The sequence below is a fragment of the Lissotriton helveticus genome, chromosome 12 (assembly GCF_964261635.1).
Source record: "Lissotriton helveticus chromosome 12, aLisHel1.1, whole genome shotgun sequence".
Lineage (NCBI taxonomy): Eukaryota > Metazoa > Chordata > Amphibia > Caudata > Salamandridae > Lissotriton > Lissotriton helveticus.
In genome coordinates this window covers 377,104,806-377,126,116 of record NC_136073.1, presented here as the reverse complement: position 1 = coordinate 377,126,116, position 21,311 = coordinate 377,104,806, and positions in this window count along the sequence as shown.

Below are 21,311 nucleotides of genomic sequence, written 5' to 3'. Positions count from 1 at the left end.
CGCAAGTAACTCACTTTGTGAAAAATTTTGGATACATATATATATATATATATATATATATATATAAATATAAATATATATATATATATATATATATATATATATATATATATATATTAGTAAAACAAAAAAAATATATATATATAATATATTAAAATATTTTTCATCTTTTACCATTACATTTGACACTACATTAACAGCAACAGTAGGGAAAATGTTGGATATCGAAGGGGATAAAGTTACTATTCCCACTCCAGGGAGTGCAACAGTAGGGAAAGTGTTGGGTAGCGGAGGGGAATAATTTACTATTCCCACTCCAGGGAGTGCACCAGTAAGGAAAGTGTTGGATAGCGGAGGGGAATAATTTACTATTCCCACTCCAGCAAGTACAACAGTAGGGAAAGTGTTGGATAGGGTAGGGGAATAATGTACTACTCCCACTTCAGTGAGTGCAACATTAAGGAAAATGTTGGATATACTAGGGGTAAATATTACTATTCCCACTCCAGAGATAGCAACAGTAGGGAAGGTGTTGGATAGCATAGGGGTAAAAAATACTATTCCCACTCCAGAGAGTGCAACAGTAGGGAAAGTGTTGGATAGCGGAGTGGATACGTTTACTATTCACACTCCAGCAAGTGCAACAGTAGGGAAAGTGTTGGGTGGAGGAGGGGAATAATTTACTATTTCCAACCAGGCAAGTACAACAGTAGGGAAAGTGTTGGATAGCGGAGAGGATAAAATTACTATTCCCACTCCAGCAAGTGCAACAGTAGGGAAAGTGTTGGATAGCGGAGGGGTAACAGTTACTATTCCCACTCCAGCGAGTGCAAAAGTAGGGATAGTTTTGGATAGCAGAGGGGAAAAATTTACTATTCTCACTCCAGCAAGTGCAACAGTAGGGAAAGTGTTGGATAGAGGAGGGGATACATTTACTATTCCCACTCCAGCAAGTGCAACAGTAGGGAAAGTGTTGGATAGCGTAGGGGTAAATATTACTATTCCCACTCCAGCACGTACAACAGTAGGGAAAATGTTGGACAGCTGAGAGGAATAATGTACTATTCCCACTCCAGCGTGTGCAACAGTAGGGAAAGTCTTGGATTGCATAGGGGAATAATTTACTATTTCCACTGAAGTAAAATAATTAAAATTAATTAACAAACCACCATGTTCCCCTGTGAATGACCACGAATATTGTAAAAAATAACCCTATTAACATAATTAATCAATATTTAATTAATTAATTAAAATTAACAAGCAATTTAGAAACAATCAATAATAAATTAATTTGTACAAGTAACACTATAAAACAACATATAAGAAATGTTATACTACATTTAAAAAAAATATATATTAAAATTCAATTACTTCCCAGCCTACTCAGCCTATCGACCCACAATCCACTCTTAAAAAAATGACAGAAATAACTTTAATTAATAATTTTTAATAACCATTAATAAATATTTAACAATAAATTATTCAGGGGGCATGGCTAACCAACCGAACATGGTGGACGCGAGCAGTTAGAGCTCCGCATCACAGCCTTCACTTAGCCTGTTAAACGTCGACATCCCCAGCCCTCCGGGTGCTGGGGAGATACAGCTGCATGCCTACACCAATGGAAGACACGGTGGGTAGCTGAAGATGATACGTGAAGTGGGAGCCCCCTGACTGATTCCCCCGAGGCCTGCCTCCATTTGCAGCGAGCGCACCAGGCGGGCGCCAGTTCGCGCCACCCGATCCAAAGAGGTACATCCCCCCCACGCTACACGTGAGGCCTGGGGGCATCGGGGACGCCCAGGACGCCCGAGGACGCCCGCACTGGTGCTGCCATTGCTGGGAGGGGGGAGTCGGCCCTCCAACGTTATGCAATCAGGTGGCTGGTGTGCGGCTGAAGGGCCCAGTAAAAACAGTGGAACCCGCCGCAGCTGACCCTGCGTGGTAACTGGACCCAGCAGGACACTGCCCCTCCAGCGAATAGTACAAACAAACGCTCACCCGAGTGGGGCTGCCACGGAGGCAATATACACCACTGGGGCGGTCTGGCACTGTGCGGGGCCTGGGGGTCGGGCCGGACCCAGGTTGCAGGTGCGCAGCCGAGTGCCTAGTACACACAGCGAAACCCGCCACGTTCTGCCCGCCATGCCATCTGCATCCAGTGTGCTAGACCCGCTGACTGACGGGACCGCCTGCCGAGGAGGTGAAATGCGCCACGGGAGTCAGTGGCTGGATCCAGACCCTTCCTGGCTTCCTTCGGTGCAGCTCTTTGGTGCTGGACTGGGCCATGGTGGTGGTGGAGCGGGGCCTTAGAGAGAGGCAGCCTGTCCTGCGTATGGATCGTGGGTCGGCTCGGGCCCAGATGCAGTAGACACGGCAGCAGAGGTAGGCGTGAGTAGTACTGTGCAAAGACCTGCACCCCCCTGGCTTGGCGCCCTGCAGAGACCTCAGCCAGGCTGTAGACACGGGGACTGAAGTAGTGGAACAGTGGCGTGGCTCCCCTCCTTGGGCCCCCCCTCTACTCGCTGCTGGGTGCGGCCGACCGGGACTTTGGTGTCAGGGGCGCCGCTGGGGAGCCTTGGGGAATGGGGGTCGGATCGAGCCCAATCTGTGAACACAACTAGTAGAGCTGTGGGGTCCTGCTCTGTCCTGCCTGGCCCTGATTGGGACGCATGCGGCCTGGTGAGGGGACTGGGTGAGACTGGTGACTGGATGGCAACAGAACCCAGCAGGACACCGCCGCCCCCGTGAAGTGTAAAGACGAGCGAGCATCCAGGTGGGGCTGCCATGGAGACAGTCTACACCACCAGGGCGGTCTGACACTGTGCGGGGGTCAAACCGGGCCAAATATATGTGCGTACACACTGGAACGGGCAACACCAGGGCCCAGCACGCCTCCTCTGATCCTGCTAACACCCCCTAAGTGGAACTACACCGCTGCCGCGCACTGGCAGGAACGTTAGCGGCCCACACCAGATCTGCGACGGGCCCCGGGGTCGGATCGGGTCCAGGCCGGGCGTGCACTCAGTCTCATGTGGGCGGTGCCGTTGTGGTGAAGTGGTGGGTGGGCCCTACCATCCCAGTGCCTCGGCAACAAAGTGCACCCGATCATGCTGCAAGACAACAGTGATGCACAACCATACTTCCATTGGGTGAATCTTTGATTCACAAGCGAGGCTCGTCAGTAATTAAGACAACGTCCAGTAGGGGAAACACACCTGGGCAGAGAATCACAGAACTGTCCTACCTCTGAGGGAGTGTAACGGACTGGGCCCAGGTCATAGTGGCAAGCGAGAAAGGAGACCAACCCCCTGATTTGGGAACAAGATAAGAGTTACCGCGGCTGTACAGATCCCACAGACACCGAGGTTTAGGTTTACTCAGGCCTACCGCACAGAACACTGCATCGCCTGGGAGCTTAAGGACACGACGAAAGGGAAATAAGGGCAGTAGTAAATCCCGAGAGTGACGCCGGCCCGGCTAGTGGTCACCTCATGGGCAAGGCTGGATAAGTTGGGGAAACCGAGACACAGACGGCTGCCCCTGCTCACACGACGTCAACAGAATGCCAACAGCGCAACAATTGTGGGCCGCTTGCGCAACAACAACCAACAACTCAGTGCACGAACAGGTACCCCAGCGGCGATGCCTGCGGATGGAGACACACCCCTGGAGGCGTCCCACACTGCACTTACCGCCAAACTCGATTAGGTACTAGAAGCGGTTGAGAAGATTGGATCAGCTCTCGACCAGACTTGCTCGTTGCTGGAGTGCAAAATTGATAAAGTCACCTCGGACTTCACTCTTCTGCGAGCGGACCATCACAAGCTGGGGGATGCGGTGCGTAAGCAAGAACAAGTGCTCACAGAACTGAAGCCTGTCACACAAAGTCATACCGCAGCCCTGCAGGATCTAATCGATCGAGTGCATGAACTGGAGGACAGGGTGGAAGATGCAGAGGGACGCTCACGTCGAAACAACATCCGTATAGTGGGCCAACCAGAAGGAGAGGAGTGGCATAGACCGGAGGACTTCACTGAGCGTTGGATTAGAGACCTGCTCCCCGCCGAGGCCCTGTCTCCCCAGTTTTTGGTCGAAAGAGCACATCGAGTACCTGTGCAGAAGCCACTGCCGGGAGCCAGTCCCCGTCCTTTCCTGTTCAAGGTCCTCAACTACAGGGACAGAGACTTGATGTTACACAAAACCCGCAAGATGCCAAATGTGCAACTAGGAAATAGTCTGATCATGTTTTTCCCGGATTACACTGCGCAGGTCCAATGGCGCAGGGGCTCATACGCAACGGTGAAGCGTCAGCTGAGAGAACTCAAATTAAACAACTCCTTGCTATTCCCTGCGCGGCTGCAGGTAGTTGCGAAAAGAGTGGCGCGTTTCTTTGATTCGCCCGGTGAAGTCTGGGACTGGCTGGAAGAGACGGGAAACTGGACAGGACCCAGACCCTCCGAAGAGACAAACCTGCAGAGACCCAACAGAAGGTGAGGGACTCGCGGCGGGCATGCGGATTCCCAGCCAAACGCCACTGCGACCACCACAGCCCCCAACCTAGAGCAGAGAAGAGCAGAGAGACAGGAGGTGCTCTATGTGACCGCTGCACTGGGGACAGCGCAGAACGTTGGCAGTCAGCAGAGCCCGATCAGATCCTCTGGGACCAGTTCCTCCGGGTCCTCCAGGCTAGGTGATCCAGAAGAATATCCACTGCCTGATGTCACGCATCAGACGGCGGACAACATCATCTGACTTTAAGTGAACACTATCACTGTGCCAAGTCTAAGCGCACGCAAGTATCTGTCTATTCGACACGTATGTAGTGACACACAATGCAACTATTTCCCCCCCGGGTATTTACCAGTCCTAGCTTGTCACGAGGATTGGAGTTCCATCACAAGCTACCACAGTTAACGTTTGCCCAGGGGCGCAGAATACGGTATGCGCGGCTTACAGGCCCCCCTGCTGGAGGGGCTGGGAGAGCCCCCAGACCATTCTATAACATCGAGGGCTGACACAATCCATGCCAAGTACATACTACTAAGGTTCACCCTGCACAACCCTAGAGACATAGTTTCAGCCTAACGTTAGGCAATTCAGTTTGGGCAAAAACCCAGTTGCAATTCGTCCCTGACAGTTATGTATTGTTCAGTTAATAGTTATGCACTGTTAGTAACGACACTGTGTTGGAGCACATTCACATAAGTCAGTCATTGTGGCACCTGCCCCCCCTGCTGCCCACCTGAGCAACCACAGAAAGAATCATGGTGCGCGGCATACCCACACTTTCACATAGACACTCCATCTATTCCTATTTGCAGCGCAGAACAGCCGGGATAGCTATGCTTCAAGAGACACACATGTCCCAGGTAGAGTTGGGGCGTTTACGCCGTAAATGGAGGGGCAAAGTATACGGTACAGGCTACTCGGCTCACGCGCGGGGTGTCCTTATCTGGGTCCGAGCAGGGATTCCATTTACGAGTGACCGGGTACTAATCGATCCTGAAGGCAGATACACATTAGTCAGTGGCAGGCTTAATGGCCAACCGGTACTCCTTGGCTCCATTTAAGCCCCGAATGTTGGCCAATATGCCTTTTTAGACAACCGCAGATACTTGGGGGGTGGAGTGGAATGCCTTGGCTCCTAGGGGGAGATTTCAATCTGTGCTCAATATAGACCTAGATAGATCATTCCCGCCCCTGTCCAAAACCACAGCAATGTCCAATGCGCAGGCCTTCACACACTGGCTAACTCACTGGGCACTTATAGACATATGGTGCGCTATCAAACCCCCATATTTGTGTCTACTCTTACTACTCGGCAGTGCATGACCAGCATGTAAGGCTGGATAGGAGTGTGGGATCCCCAGCACTCCTCCCCCTGCTACAGGTAGCAGACTATTTAGGCCAGACGCATTCTGGTCACAACCTGCAAATACTGCAACTGCATTGGGACAGCGGGCGCCCCCCAGCCCCCACATGGAGGCTCCAAACTGCCGCACTGGAAGACCCAGCGTTCCGCTCCTCTCTGGTCACAGCTCTACATGCATATTTTGAGCTAAAGGAAAACACGGTAGAGGATGCGTTAGTGGAGTGGGAGGCCTTCAAAGTCACGATGAGAGGGCATTGCATGGGTGTGGCTGGAACATATGCAGGCAACTTTCATCCAAACTAAAAGCAATAGAAAAACAGCTGCTACAGTATGAAGTATGTGGGGAGGGCGAAGGTAGGGATAAACAGTGCTTAGAATCACTGCACACGCAACATTGCAGAGCTACTAGAATGCCTCCACTGCCACAATTACGCGGCGCATACAGCCCGAACACACGCCACCGCCGACAGGGCGGGTCGTCTTCTAGCCTGGTTAATTTACCAAGAACACACCTGCAAACCCATTGAAGTGCTACAAACTAGCGAGGGTACACTGATATACATGCAACGGGACATCCACAAAGCCCTAACACAACACTACCCTCAATTGTACCGTGGGTTTGTGCCAGCCCACAATACCTCTCTTAACCTGTGTTGTTTCTTCCGCATAGCTGCATACTCCACACGCACATATCCGAGGGTCTGGCTGCCTCTTGCTTGATCTCGAGAAAGACTTCGACTCACTGGAAGGGAACTACATGTTTGCCGTTCTTGAGAGATACAAGCTAGGCCCCGCTTTCTTGCAATTAGTCCGCCTGCTATACACAAACCCAGTGGTAAGGGTGAAGACAGGCCCATACATATCGGAGGTGATCCCAGTGCGGAGAGGGACGAGGCAGGGCTGTTCGCTGTCCCCCCTTCTCTTCGCACTTCCGATAGAGCCACCAGCAGAGTCGATACATTCGCAAATCGGGGGGGCATACAGTTAGGGGACGGCATACACAAAGTATTGCTATATGCAGATGACCTGCTAGTCTACCTCCAAGACATCGCGGATGTACCGGACAATCTGGCCCAAATTTTGCAGGAGTTTGCGGCTATCTACGGGTTAAAGGTAAACATTGTCAAGGCCAAGCTTTAAGCCTTTAACGCAGGTGTCCCTGACCCGGGACTCATACTTCATGCGGTGACGGTGCAATGGATCACAGATATGGTCCGATACCTTGGTATTAGAATATATCGCCAACCACGAGACCTTTTGGACGGCAACCTAAGTAGGACGCTTGTGGCCATCAAATCCCAGATGCAGTTCTGTAGCACGCTTCCTCTTGTGGTGACGGGCAGGGTGGCATTAGTGAAAATGGTCACCTTACCAAGATTTCTGTACTATTTTTGCTAATTTACCCATTCAAGCACCAGTCTCCTTTTTTGTCACGCTGGAAAAATTGGTTAGGGACTTCATCTGGGGCTCCAGCAGACACAGAGTGGCCATTAAAAAAATGATATCTGCCCACTGACAAAGGGGATCTGGCCGCACCATGTCTAGAACATTACTTCCTGACAGCTCAGGTGCAATGGGTAGCCAGATGGGTGGCAGGTCGTCAATGTGAAGACACTGCGACTACGCTTCCACTGCTCACGCACTCTCAGATTCTCCAGCTATTTCATCCAGGTGCCCGTATACGGCCTCCGGAGTTACTATAGGTGACCATAGCACACAGGTGTTACAAACGGAGCATCTACATAACTCGAAGCATAATGCCGTACGCCCCTGCCCTTCCCCTAGAGGGCATTCCTAAAAGACGTGGGACGTTTACCACCACAGAATTGCAACGATGGCACGCGGCGGGGATTTAGTCTATGGGGGATCTCTACCGTGATGGCGCCCTGCTCCCATATGCGACCATGATAGAAGAGGGTGGGCTCCCTGCGGAGCAGTTCCTCATGCATCGAAGTCTGTTGGCCACGCTTACAACACTTTGGGAAGACATAGCGACCGATCTCCCCACACACCTAACAATGCAATACTTACATATAATGGGATGAGGAAGATGGCTGATACGCTGGTTCGCAGCTTCGCTGCGCCAACACGCGGCGATCCGGTTAGAAGCCCTTAGGCATAAATGGGAACAAGACCTGGGCAGACAATTTTCAGACAATGAGTGGGGGCAGGTATTGGCCAGCCCAGTTCGGATACCAAGAAATGCAAGGTTCAGACAGAGTCAATATTACATCACGCAAACAGCGTATTATACGCCGGCCAAAATCAACAGATATTTTCATCGTACCGACGCTACTTGTCCAAGATGTACTGTTGTAGATGCAGACTTGATACACATACTGTGGAGCTGCGCCAGTCTTGACGCCTATTGGAGGGAGTTGGCAAACGCGTTGCAGGCCTGCACGGAGAGAGATACCCTTTGAATGGCCAGTATACCTGTTGCACCGATTCCGCAGAACACGCAACTCTAAAGTCACGTCCAGATTTTTGGATTCAGGCATAATAGCTGCCAAACGGCTAATTATAAAGCAATGGAAGGCTCCTGACCCCCCACACTTTCAAGCTTGGAGACACTCCACACTTGCATGGGCCAGGGCAGAGGGCGTAGCGATACGTCGTGAAGAAAGAATAGGCCTTAGGAAAGTACCACTAGCTACACACTGGGAAGCGATCCTTATAGCGATGCACCAACATGCAGAACCACCAGCCCAACCCACATTGGCACGCGATGCGGATGGAGAAAGCCGTGCATGCAACTAAAATCCCTGTAGCGCCCAACACACAGCTCCCACAGCTACGATAGGGGTTGTCACTCTTATGGGGGGCATATGGCGACAGCACGAGCACAGGCATAACAGGCAGCATATACCCACACAAGCACAGGCAAGCAGAGGTGCTCCAACCCAGCTCCAAGTTACAAGTCCCTCCCTTCAGTGCGGTTAACAGCACAGTCTACCACGATCATTGGTACCACTCTAGCGACTCACTGTTACTGTCTGCACACAGAGGTTTACAGGTCTCCCTACAAGATTAGCTTCTGAATGCTGATTACCATTCTGGTACACCTCTATTGGTGCTGTCACACATGCACGTCTAACGAATGACTACCTGTAAAGTTTATTGTCACCATGAGAACTGATGTAAGTGTCCTAGGGCCATAAGATATTAACTATGCAGTACTGCTTTATTATTGTTATTGTCATATCAAAAAACAACAAATAATAAAAAAAATATTTTTAAAAAAACATACATTATTCTTCACAATTAATAATATAACATTTTAAATACATAAATAATAAATAATTAAAACTATAAATTAATTAATTATTATTAAATTACTTCCCACCCTACTCCCCTATAAACCCACAACCTGCTCCTAAAAAATAACACAAGTAACATATTTACCAATTAATTATTAATAATTAACAACCACTTAATAACTAACAAATTCGGACGCTGTGGGGATACTTTGTTTGCCTTGCCCCTTACCTCAACTTCTCGCCGCTCCCGCTGTGCGGGAGCCGCTTCGTGGGAGGTCCGCCCACCAACATTGTCTACTGCCTGCTCGACCGAGGCTGGGGAACATCTGTGGTGCAGAGAGGCTGCGGGGGAGTAGCGCGGCAGGGACTCACTCTCCCAGGAGTCCCTGCCTGACCAAGCAACATCCGGTCAGCGCCCCCTGCGTGCCCCGCCCACACACGCCCTTTCATCCTCATCACCAGGAGAGGTCCCGCTTTGCGGGACGCAGGCGGGACGCCCGGGGCGAAGCCCGGGCAAAGGGCGGGCCCTCTACGGCCCTCAGCGGCCAGAAGAGGCCGGGCCGGGCTACCCTTCTTTTCGCTGCATACGTGTTTTTGGTATGAGGAAGGGTCTTAAAACCGGCAAAATGCCTATCTTACGATCCAAAACCAAACGTAAGGAACCTGTACCTCAACCTGTCCCCACTTTAACTGCTATTGACCTCATGTTGCAACAAACTATTGGTGCTGTATCTTCAGCTATAGCCAACACGGAAAGGAGATTATCCTTACCACCAACTATAATTCTGCACGACTCCCAGGAGGCACCAGTTAATCGTTTATCTCCACCCCTAAATATTACTGAGGATTTAGACTTAAGTCTTGGAGTCACTGCTTCGTTTGCGGATCTTCCGTGTGGCCAGCCTCCCACTGAGTCATCAGGGGCTTCAATGAAACTTTATGCCCGATTCCATCTCTATAAAGGTTGGCGAAACAACAAGTAATGTATGTTCAGGAAAAAGGAATGTAAGCAATGTTAGTAGTGCACATAGGAAAAAGAAAAGGTCGCACATTAATACACGTAATCACAACCTAGTGACCCCAATTCCTAGTCACTCACCAGGTATACCTTGTTGGGTAACTAACATGGTAACGGACCTTAAAGCGGACCTAGAAGCCACAATTATTGCTCACATTAAGCCCCTTATGGCAAAAATTGATAGATTGACATCACTTATGAACACAAAAGGGCCGGGGGCCAATAAGTCAGGGAGTCTCGAGGATACATTATCCCAAAGGAGATTGAAAGCAGTGTCACTGGGGGAAAATGTCAGTAAATTAGACATAGCTACAAAGTCGAAACTGCCCTCGGCAAACATAGCTAAAGACCCACACTGTCAGATCCAAATTGGGGGTAAAAAGGATGTTCCTTCTGTCCCGCTTCCAAGCTCTGCTGGTTCCATTATGCAGACCCAGCAGGAGTTGGGAACTGGAAAACCTTCTAATTCAGCAACCAAGGATCCCCAGGGTTCTAGTAAACACACAAAATCAACTCCCTCTCCTCCCAAAACCCAAGAGTCAAAGCCAAGACCAGCTCGTTTTAGGACAATTAACTTGCCAGGGGAAGATGCACCTTTTGTAGTCGTACTAACGGGTGTGCCACCACTGAAGGAAGGCAGGAGGGAGACAAATGTTGAATTAAGAAATAAATGTGCCCAATGGTTACAGATCAACAGACCGCTACCCCCACATTTGTCTGGGGAAATACTTGCGGTTAGAAGAGGAGAGTGGGTGGGTAGGAACACCAAAACTATAGCAGGGGATGTTATAACCGTCAATTTTAGAAATACAGCAGTAGTGAACTACATATGCAGTGCACCCACTAGCGGAGAAAATACCCAAATTCACCCACTTCCCCTCTCTTACTTCTACCCGATGGCGCATAGACATTATATTCCGAAAACTAATTTCACTTTAAATAGGGCCTATTCTCAAGTTCCCCAACATCCCTTCCATCAGTGGCAATCCCCTTGGCCTGGTCCACCTGTAGCTGATCCTTTTCCTTCTCAATTCACTCATTGGAATCGGTTTTGTGCTCTCGATGAGGTAGATTGACTCATCTCTGAGCCATCCCGTATCCCATCTTTATATTCGAAATTAGGGGAGGATGAGCATACACTGACTGGCTGGCATACCAGGAGCCCTAAGCTTTCATCCCAGATAGGCTCAACTAAAATCCAATCAATACCATCTTCCCAATCAATAGAGTGTCTGGGACTGCATAACAACAGTGGGAGTGATAGTAATCCTGATAAGGGTTTAATAAAAGTACTTAGCTGGAACCTTGCGGGTATTCATAGGAAACTGGGCTCGCCAGAATGGAATGACCTGATTGAGGCACATAAAATTTGCCTGTTCCAAGAGACTTGGAGTGTTGAACTGCTCCACCGGGTTGGTTTTGTAACGTACTTTGTGCCCGCTGTGAAAGCCATACAAGGAAAGGGTCGTCCCTCTGGGGGGCTTCTTATCTGGGTACGCATTTCCCTTAACTGCCTTATTACATCTAAGCATGTTAACAGCCCAGATATATTAGCAATTGTACTGAGAAACCATAGCAGGGGCTTATCCCTTGCCTTGTAGAATGTCTATGCCAGAGGAACTAAAAATGGGTCGACGTCCCTAGTAATATCTACCCTTGAAACAGAATTAAGAGACCACGCAGAAGGTGATTATACCTTAATAGCGGGCGATTTCAATTGTACATATGAACCACTCCCTATGGAGGATAGTTCAGACCTAAGCGAGGATGATAGCAGATGGGGTATTCCAGTACTATCTATTGCCCCGATAAAAAGATGGTCACGAACTGCAGTTCAATTAAATGCTCTAACACTGGAGTTCGGCTTAAGAGCCACGAACGGCCGTACAATTTCTGATTGCTTAGGTGCTCCCACTTTCAACAGGGTTGATCAAACCTCGAGAATTGACTATATCCTGTTGGACTTAAAACTTTGGGGACTGGTTAAGGATATGGTTGTCCAACCCACCGTGGAGAGCGATCATAACTCGCTTTCCTTATCTTTATACAATCCCTGGCTTAGTAAAGTAATCACACCCTTCCCCAAATACACTCATAAAATCATTGTTGCATCCTGTGGACGACGTCTTAAGTGGAACAAAATCGCCACTGACGCTGTCAAACTTTCTACCATTAAGGGATTACTTCAGGCTTCTCAGACTGAACTAGATGCTACCAATCTGGCCCATTCAGCTGAAATGGCGACGTCTATCTTTGAGGCAGCTGTAAAGTCTATAGGGAATGTATTCCAGGGTAAGGGGTTCGTAGGGGGGAATCCACCTCAGTGTAAACCCAAGGGAAAGCACGACTGGTATACCCCAGCATGTAGACGGGCAAAGTCACTTTTAATAGAGGCTGTTAAAGGGAAATCCCAACCCTTGATACAGATAGCCAGGAAAGAGTATAGGTTCACACTGTCACATGCAAAAAGAGAGTGGGAAGAGGAGTACTGGCGTAATCTTAAAGAGGCTAGCTCTAAGAGGGACTCAAAATGCTTCTGGGACACAATAAGAGCCAGAAACAGACCCGACTCTGATCTGATAACTTGCAATATCCCTAGTCAGGCGTGGGTTAACCATTTTTCAAAGTTATACACTGCTGCTGATGTAAGGGCAGGAAATTCACCTGAAATTGATTTAGATTGGGCGTCCCTTCAGGAAAGTTCTGACTTTACAATAAAAGAAGTGGAGTATGCCATAAGTTCTATCAGGCCACAAAAAGCTGCTGGACCGGATGGCATACCGGGGGACTTGTTGAGATCAGATATTCAGAAGTGGGGAAATGTATCTACTGCCTTCTTGTTGCCATCTGTAGGGGTGCACCGATTCCCACATCATGGAAAGGGGTGGAGGTTGTCCCCATTTATAAAAAAGGCGCCAGAGATGATCCATCCAATTATAGGCCAATTAGTTTGTTGGATATCAGCCAAAAAGTAGTTGGCAAAGTCTTATTGGTCAGAATATTGGACTGGATAGATCAAAATAATATTCTCTCCGATTACCAGGCAGGGTTCCGAGTGGGCACTGGTACAATCGAGCAAGCCTTTAGGCTAATGATGATATATTGGAAGGTAGTGGTTATAGGCAAGGGCAGTCTTTATCTCGCTTTTATCGATTTAAAGACTGCCTTTGACCTTGTACCGAGGGCGACCCTATGGGGTGTTTTGGCAGACATGGGGTTGCCGCACTATATCCTCTCATTGCTTATTAGGCTTCATGAAAATAGTTTTGCTCAGATAAGGTGGGGCCCAGAGGGTGAAAAAAACTAGCAGCATCCCGGTAGAGAGGGGGGTCCGCCAGGGATGTGTCCTAGCTCCCACCCTCTTTTCCCTTTATATTAATGGGGTGGTTGAGCACCTTCGGAGACATCCTTCAGATGAACCATCCCTGGCTGGAGAGCGTATACCAACCCTTCTCTTCGCGGATGATACGCTTCTGATATCGAAAACCCCGATTGGCCTCCAAAGACTTTTGAACAATTTCCAGTCCTTTTGCTTTGAACGGGGTTTGATTATTAACACCGAAAAGACGAAGTATCTTGTGCTGAATCCCCCCAAAAAAACAATTTGCCCTCCTACTCTGAATGGAGAACCCTTGGGGAAAGTAGAAGTTTTCGACTACCTAGGCATACGGTTGTCCCACAAAATGCAATGGGCCCCTCATTTGGATAAAATGTTGCTAACCCACAAACGTATAACAGGAGCTCTATTGAAAGAACAACGCTCTTGTGTTTTTAGACCTATATCTACTGTTCTCGAAATTTATGCAGCCAAAGGGGTTAGCTCTGCTCTTTATGGGGCTGAGTTATGGGGCTCAGCTATTACTAACGAGTTGCCAAGATCAGAGAGGAAATTTTGCAGAGCAATTATGTCCCTCCCGCAAGGTACGCCTATGGTCCCACTAATGTTGGACTTAGGTTGTCGCCCAATTGACGACAATGCAAAACTTCGGCCATTGCTGTTATGGGCCCGCCTGTGGCGAGTACAGGAACTTGGTAAATATGCACAAGGCCTTTCAGAAATTATGTCACTTCCAGGATGGCAGAAAATTAAATGGTTGAGAGACATGAAAATCTTGTTATCCAATGTGGGACTAAAAGAAGCATGGCTAAACAGATCCTCTCCACCGAAAGAAACTTTAAAAACTTTGTACTGGAATTGGATAGCGTCAAAAAGGGAAACTAATGTCTGCTTGGGCAGATTAACGGAAGATTTCCTGAATTTTAAGGACCTGCCAGTGCGAGAATTGTACTTGGACATAATTGAGAAACCTTTTGACAGGGCCCTATATTTTAAATTTAGAGCAGGTACTCTTCCTTTGTATGCCTTCTCATCAAGGTGGAAACCACCCGTGCAAACCACAAAGTATTGCCCAATGTGCATAGGCAGACCAGAGACAGTGGCGCACTTCTTATTTGAATGCGGAGAGTATACCTTGCCACAGAAGAAATGGCTTAAACATCTATGTCGCCAGCTGGGCACTAGGCATCATGCGGAGGCAATACGCATACTCAGGTCTGACTGCTGTACCTTATATGCTTGCATTCTTGCAAAATTTTTATCATGGGCTTGGTCCATTAGATCCAAGAGGCTTAAATCAATTGTTTAATCTGTTTCTTAAAAAATAAAATTATCTTATGGAATATTTCTTTTTTTAAATGAACTTCGGAAATCTTCTTAAATTAATTGTATGTTAAATTTCTTGTGTTTTGACTATTTTGCTATTTTTATTTTATTATATTTATTTTTTTCTTTTTATGAAATTGTGTATTTCAAAAGCTTTTATGATAACTTTTATCGAAATAAAGCCTTCTTGACTTGACTTGACTAATTAATAATAAATTATCAGAATTAACCATTTTAAATACAGTTATTAATTAATTAAAAATATTAATTAGTTAATTATTATTAAATCACTTCCCACCCTATTCCCCTATAGACCCACAACCAGCTCCTAAAAAAATAAGACAATTAAGATATTTTCAAAATAATTAGCAGTATTTAACAACCAATTAATAACTAATTATTAATCAATTAATTTGCACAGTTAATCATATAAAATATTAATGTATAAAAAATATGAATTAATTAATTATAATTAAATTACTTCCCACCCTATTCCCCTATAAACCCACAACCTGCTTTCAGAACAAAAACGCAAAATGTAATTAAAAAAAATAATAATTTCTAAAAATTAATATTACATTTATTATAATTAAATTACTTCGCACCCTATTCCCCTAAAACCCACAACCCACATTGGAACTAAAACGCAAAACTTACTTTAAAAAAAATTATAACTTCTAAAAATGTAACACATATATTAAAAAACAAATGCAATACTTACACACAAAAATAGAACACATACATGTAAAATACACACTAAAATACATAACACTAAATCAAACAATGATATTTTGACTAATGATATTAATTACTTCGATATTTTGAAAAATTATATTACTTACCTTCAACTCGATATTCTTGACACCGATATTCTGACGATATTCTGACTGTCGATATTTTTGTAGTCCGAGATTTTGTACTTGATATTAGTGCTACTCGATATTTCCTACTCTATATTATAATGTCTGTTCACCCATCCCTGGGAGGGCCAGCCATTCCTAATGGGGGTCGCAAAATGGGAGAGCCTCATTAATATGCATGAGGCATGCAATTTGTGACCCCATTAGGAATTGCAAACAGTGTCTCAGACACTCAGACTCGCGAATTGAGGGAAATATGTGTCGCTAAATGACATGGTCGTACATCTGGCCCGTACTTCATAATATTCTGAATAAAACCTTCCTGTTAACTTCTTATTGTTTTCCATAATTAATAGACACAACTTTGACTTTTTGTATTGTATTGCCTCTGCTAGAAGGGTAAGTGAGGGTAGCAGTAATGTTTTATATGGTGTTTTATGCCACACCTTTGCCCTTTATAACCCTACAAATAACAGTTATTAATCTTAGCCCCACTTCAACGGTACCCCATCACTGGCCTTCAACTCAGTTAGCCGCCCAAATAGCCAAAGGGTTTTGGTGCTTCTCCTTAGCTATACATTTTTAGACAAGTCTAAGTTCACAGCAAATTAAATTTTTTAGGCGCTGATATATGTCCAGGGTGGGATAACTGTCACTTTTTAGTTTGATGGATGGCACCACATTATCCTACTGATGGTTTCCAATCAAAGGGCCTCATTTGGGATGTCGGTGCGATCACTACCGACAGGCCTTTGGTGGCGGTCCCACCGACATCCAGCAGAGCAATCTGACCATCGCATTATGAGCCGGTCAGTCTGAACGCATCAGTCGGAGGGACCAACTGAAGTTTCGAACTGACTCAAGTAGACCATCGGACCGTCGGTCAAATCATATTCCCTACAACAGGGGTGGTGCCTGTTTAGGCACCACCGTAGGGATTGCGATGTCCCTTTCCAACAGCCTTTCATGGCGGTCCGAATGCCAAGTAAAGGCTGTCAGAAAGGGACTTTAGGGGTCCCTAGCAGGGCCCCCATGGGGCTCCACTATGAGGCCCGGGGGGGAACCTGTAGTGCCCCCCAAACATCCATGCCCAGAGTGCCAGGCACCACATGGTGCCTGGAACACAGTGCATGGATGTTTCAAAACACCCTTTTCCATTGCGGCTTGTGTTGCAGCCCTTTTCCAGGCCACAGCACAAGCAGCATTGGAAAAGGGGATGTTTCCGACCAACCGCCTACAGGGTTGTGGCATCTTAATTTGTCGGGTGGAACCGCTGACTAACTGTCAGTCGGTTTACGACCTGCTGCGATGGCCGTCTGACGCTTGTCCGATCACCATCATAATCAGGCCCAAAATGTTTTCAGTCTTAGTGCTAGCAAATTAAGAAAGTAGGTAGTAGGCGCTACATTTTAATGATCTGTGATCCAAACAAACGGTTACCCAAATGGAGTTACCTCGCAGGGCAGCATCTGCAAATCATACAGTTTCCCACAGGTTGCATACTTTGGGTCTTATGATAAAGCACCCATGGACTGGATTTAGTTGTGCCTTGGAAGAATGTAAGCCTCGTGCACACCCGACAAGTGAGTCCTTCCTACATACCATCAATTTGTTCTAGAAGTTCATGGCACATTTTGTGAAGCTTAGTTGTGGAAGCGGATTTAACGCAGCAGTGTTTGTGTGCCAGCAGGATTTAAATGTGTACAATATAAATGCAGAGAATGTTGAAGAAAACAGGCCTTCTGGTGTAAAGCGTGCTAGTACTGTTTAGAACTCAACTCCCATGGCGAATAGTGAAACCGAGTCAAGTTGTGCCCAAGATCACATTTTTTTGCAACAACAGTGGTCCTATGCAAAGGTGATATAAATACAATAAATATAGACACAATGGAAACTATATTTAGTTATGACTTGTCCAGCCGGACAGAGGTCCAAGAATCTTTACTTTTTTTCAATAATCACACGAATTCAACCTTCAACAATTCTTCGAAGTAGAACACAAGCCTGTACCCCAACGTTTACAGAATGACATGGTGAAGAATTTAGTCAAGAGAAGAACAAAGTATTTAGGCAGAAGCAACGGATTTCTGTAAATGAGACAGTGACAGAAATTCAGTACACACCATTACAAGCATATCACAGTATACATTCACAGTATATGGTGTTTTAGAAAAGTCTACGGCGTTTCGATCCCTATTAAAAGATCAAAGGGATCATTATCAGGACAAAATAATGCCTAAACCATAAAAGCCACAATAGCCTAGAGGGTCGGCATAAACAGTATATGCCAGGAAGGGCTACGTGAAGATGAGGTGACACGGCATCCGGACTTTGGGGGCCTTTTCGCGTTCAACCGGCAGAGGCTCGGTTGTACATTGACTATGGCAGAGATTAATGGATCCCTGGGACCATTGGCCGTGTCAATGGACTGTAATTGTTCCCCGGCAATGAGGGGGAACCATTACAGCCCATTGACACGGCTCACTTCCCCAAAACGCGACCGAGCTATCAGCTGGCGCGCTATGCTGAGTCTCCCTTATCACGGGATGACGGTCCCAGGGATCCATTAATCTCTGCCATAGTCAATGTACAACCGAGCCTCTGCCGGTTGAACGCGAAAGGCCCCCTAAGTCCGGATGCCGTGTCACCTCATCTTCACGTAGCCCTTCCTGGCATATACTGTTTATGCCGACCCTCTAGGCTATTGTGGCTTTTATGGTTTAGGCATTATTTTGTCCTGATGATGATCCCTTTGATCTTTTAATAGGGATCGAAACGCCGTCGACTTTTCTAAAACACCATATACTGTGAATGTATACTGTGATATGCTTGTAATGGTGTGTACTGAATTTCTGTCACTGTCTCATTTACAGAAATCCGTTGCTTCTGCCTAAATACTTTGTTCTTCTCTGTTGAGTTGATGAACCACACATCAATTAAGTAGAAGATAGATTTAATGTAGAAAGGAGCAGGTACACAGCCAGGCAGGTCAGCAGTAAGCAGTAACTGAACATATTAGAATAGGAAAACCAGTAGCTTCACATATTGAGGTTCTGTAAGACCAAACCATCTTCAAAACTTGAACTTCCCATTCTTTATTTCTTCCAGACATTTGAATGGTATTTTTAATGACACGGTTAAAGCGTTCAACCATTCCATTACTGTTTGGGTTGTAAAGAGCCGTGGTCTTGTGCTTAATACCTAACCTATTGAAATATTCTTTTGCCTTATTTGAAGTAAATTGGACACCATTGTCACTTAGTAAAACTGAAGGAATGCCTTCCAAGTTGAAAGATTTGTCTAAAAACTTTAAAACAGTCTCTGTGTCTGCTTTACTTACAATTTTTACAAAAGGCCACCTTGAAAACAAATCCATCAAGACCAAAATATATTTTTGTTCACAGCCTATGGGACCCATAATGTCAATAGCTAAATGTTCCCAAGGAGAAGTAGGTGCAGTCATGTTGCCCATAGGAGGTTTACACGTTACTAGAGATTTGTCAGCTGTTTGACAAGATTTACAATTCCTTACAAACTTATCAATTTCTGTGTCCATACCTGGCCACCAAAACGACGTTTTAACAGTGCGTTTAGAACGGACTATGCCAAAATGCCCCTCATGACATAAAGACATGATGGACGACCGCAAAGTCTTTGGAGGTATGACTCTGTCTCCAAACCAAATGTTATCATCATCAACACTTAAATTTAATCTAACTTCCCAAAAAGGCTTCAAAGGATGCTTGCTATCAACTTTCTTGGGCCAGGAACTAGCTAAATGGGATTTCACTAAAGATAACTCTTCATCTTTCAAATATTCTTCAACCCACTTTTCTTTCAAAATGCCTGCACCATCCATATCTTGTACATATGCTACCTGGAAAGAATTCCATAAATCATCCTCACATTCATCAAGTTGCTTAGGCATTCTAGAAAGAAAATCAGCTATGCAATTTTCTTTGCCTGGCACATATTCCACTTTGTAACAATAGTCTTGTAGTTTAATAGCAAGTCTGGCAACCCTCGCAGAGGTGTTGACTGTACCTTCCGTGGTTAGGACTCTGAGCAATGGCTTGTGATCACAGCGTAAAATAAATTTGGTGCCCCATACAAATGCCCTAAAGTGATTTACCGCCCATACACATGCCAGAGTCTCTTTTTCAATTGTAGAGTACTTTTCTTCAGTAGGTGAGAGTGACCTGGAAGCATAAGCAACAATTTGTTCTTTACCATTTGAATTGACTTGGGATAAAACCGAACCTAAACCTTTTATGCTGGCATCTGTGGTGATAACAGATTTGGCATCAGGGTTAAAACTTTTTAATGAAGCAATATTTGTAATACAGCTTTTGATGTCCTCGAAATCTTGTTCACATTCTGCTGACCAAACGAACTTTGTCTTGTTCTTTAATAACTGTCTTATATGATATGTTCTGGTCGCAAAGTTTGGGATGTACTTTGAACAAAATTCGGCTAGACCAATAAAGGATCTGACATCATCTTTACTTTTGGGGGAAGGAGCACATTTGATAGCATCAACTAAGTTAGGTTTTGGTTTGATCCCATCACAATCTATAACATGTCCAAGGTAAGTAACATGATCACTAGCAAAGGTACATTTGGTGTATTCAACCGTCAAACCTTTGTCATTCAAAATACTCAAAACTTCATTTAATGTGTTGTCATGATCGTCTCTTTCTTTTCCAAAAATGAGAATATCATCTTGGAAGAACTTAGTGTTCTTAACTGTGGAAAATAATCTATGCATTAAACGCTGGAAAACAGCTGCGGCCAAAGCCAGGCCAAAGGGCATCCTCTTAAATTGGTAACAACCTTGTGGGGTTATGAAAGCAGTGTATTTTCTGCTGTCTCTGGACAAGGGAATCTGATGGTACGCAGATGATAAATCTATAGTAGTAAACCATTTAGCCCCGTCAAGCAAAGCTAACATCTCATTAATTTTCGGCAGAGGGAATTGATCTACTACTATATTGTCATTTAAATGACGAAGGTCCACGCATAATCTCAATTTACCATTGGAGCGTTTAACGACTACCAAGGGAGAAACCCAAGCAGATGCTTCTATAGGTTCAATAATGTTGGATGAGACCAATTTCTCAAGATCCGTTGCAACATTTTTCCTTAAAGCGATTGGCACACTTCTAACTTTGTGGATCTTAGGTACAGCAGAATCTTTTAATATTATCTTGTGTTCAAAATCTGTTATCTTGCCAATAGTTTTTTGAAAAACAGCAGGAAATCTTTTTAACAGATCCTCACCTGTTTTAGTTCCTTCATCCATAACTAAAACTTTTTCTACTGAGTTGGGGTCCAGAATAATATGTAGATCCCCTTGATCTTTCCATCCTAAAACTGAAGGACCTTTTTTAGATACATACATCTTGCCATATGATCTGCGGTTCTTGAACTCAAATTTTAGCCAACGGTAACCTACAATGTCTATCTTCCCACCATTATAACCTTCTGGTTCAATATCTGGAGGAGATAGTTTTGGACCAACTTTGTCCACAAATGTATTACGCCATATATCTTCGTTTATTATTGTATAAGGCGAACCTGAATCAGCGTAAACTTTGATACGTACACCTCCTATATGTATCCAACATTCAGGTTT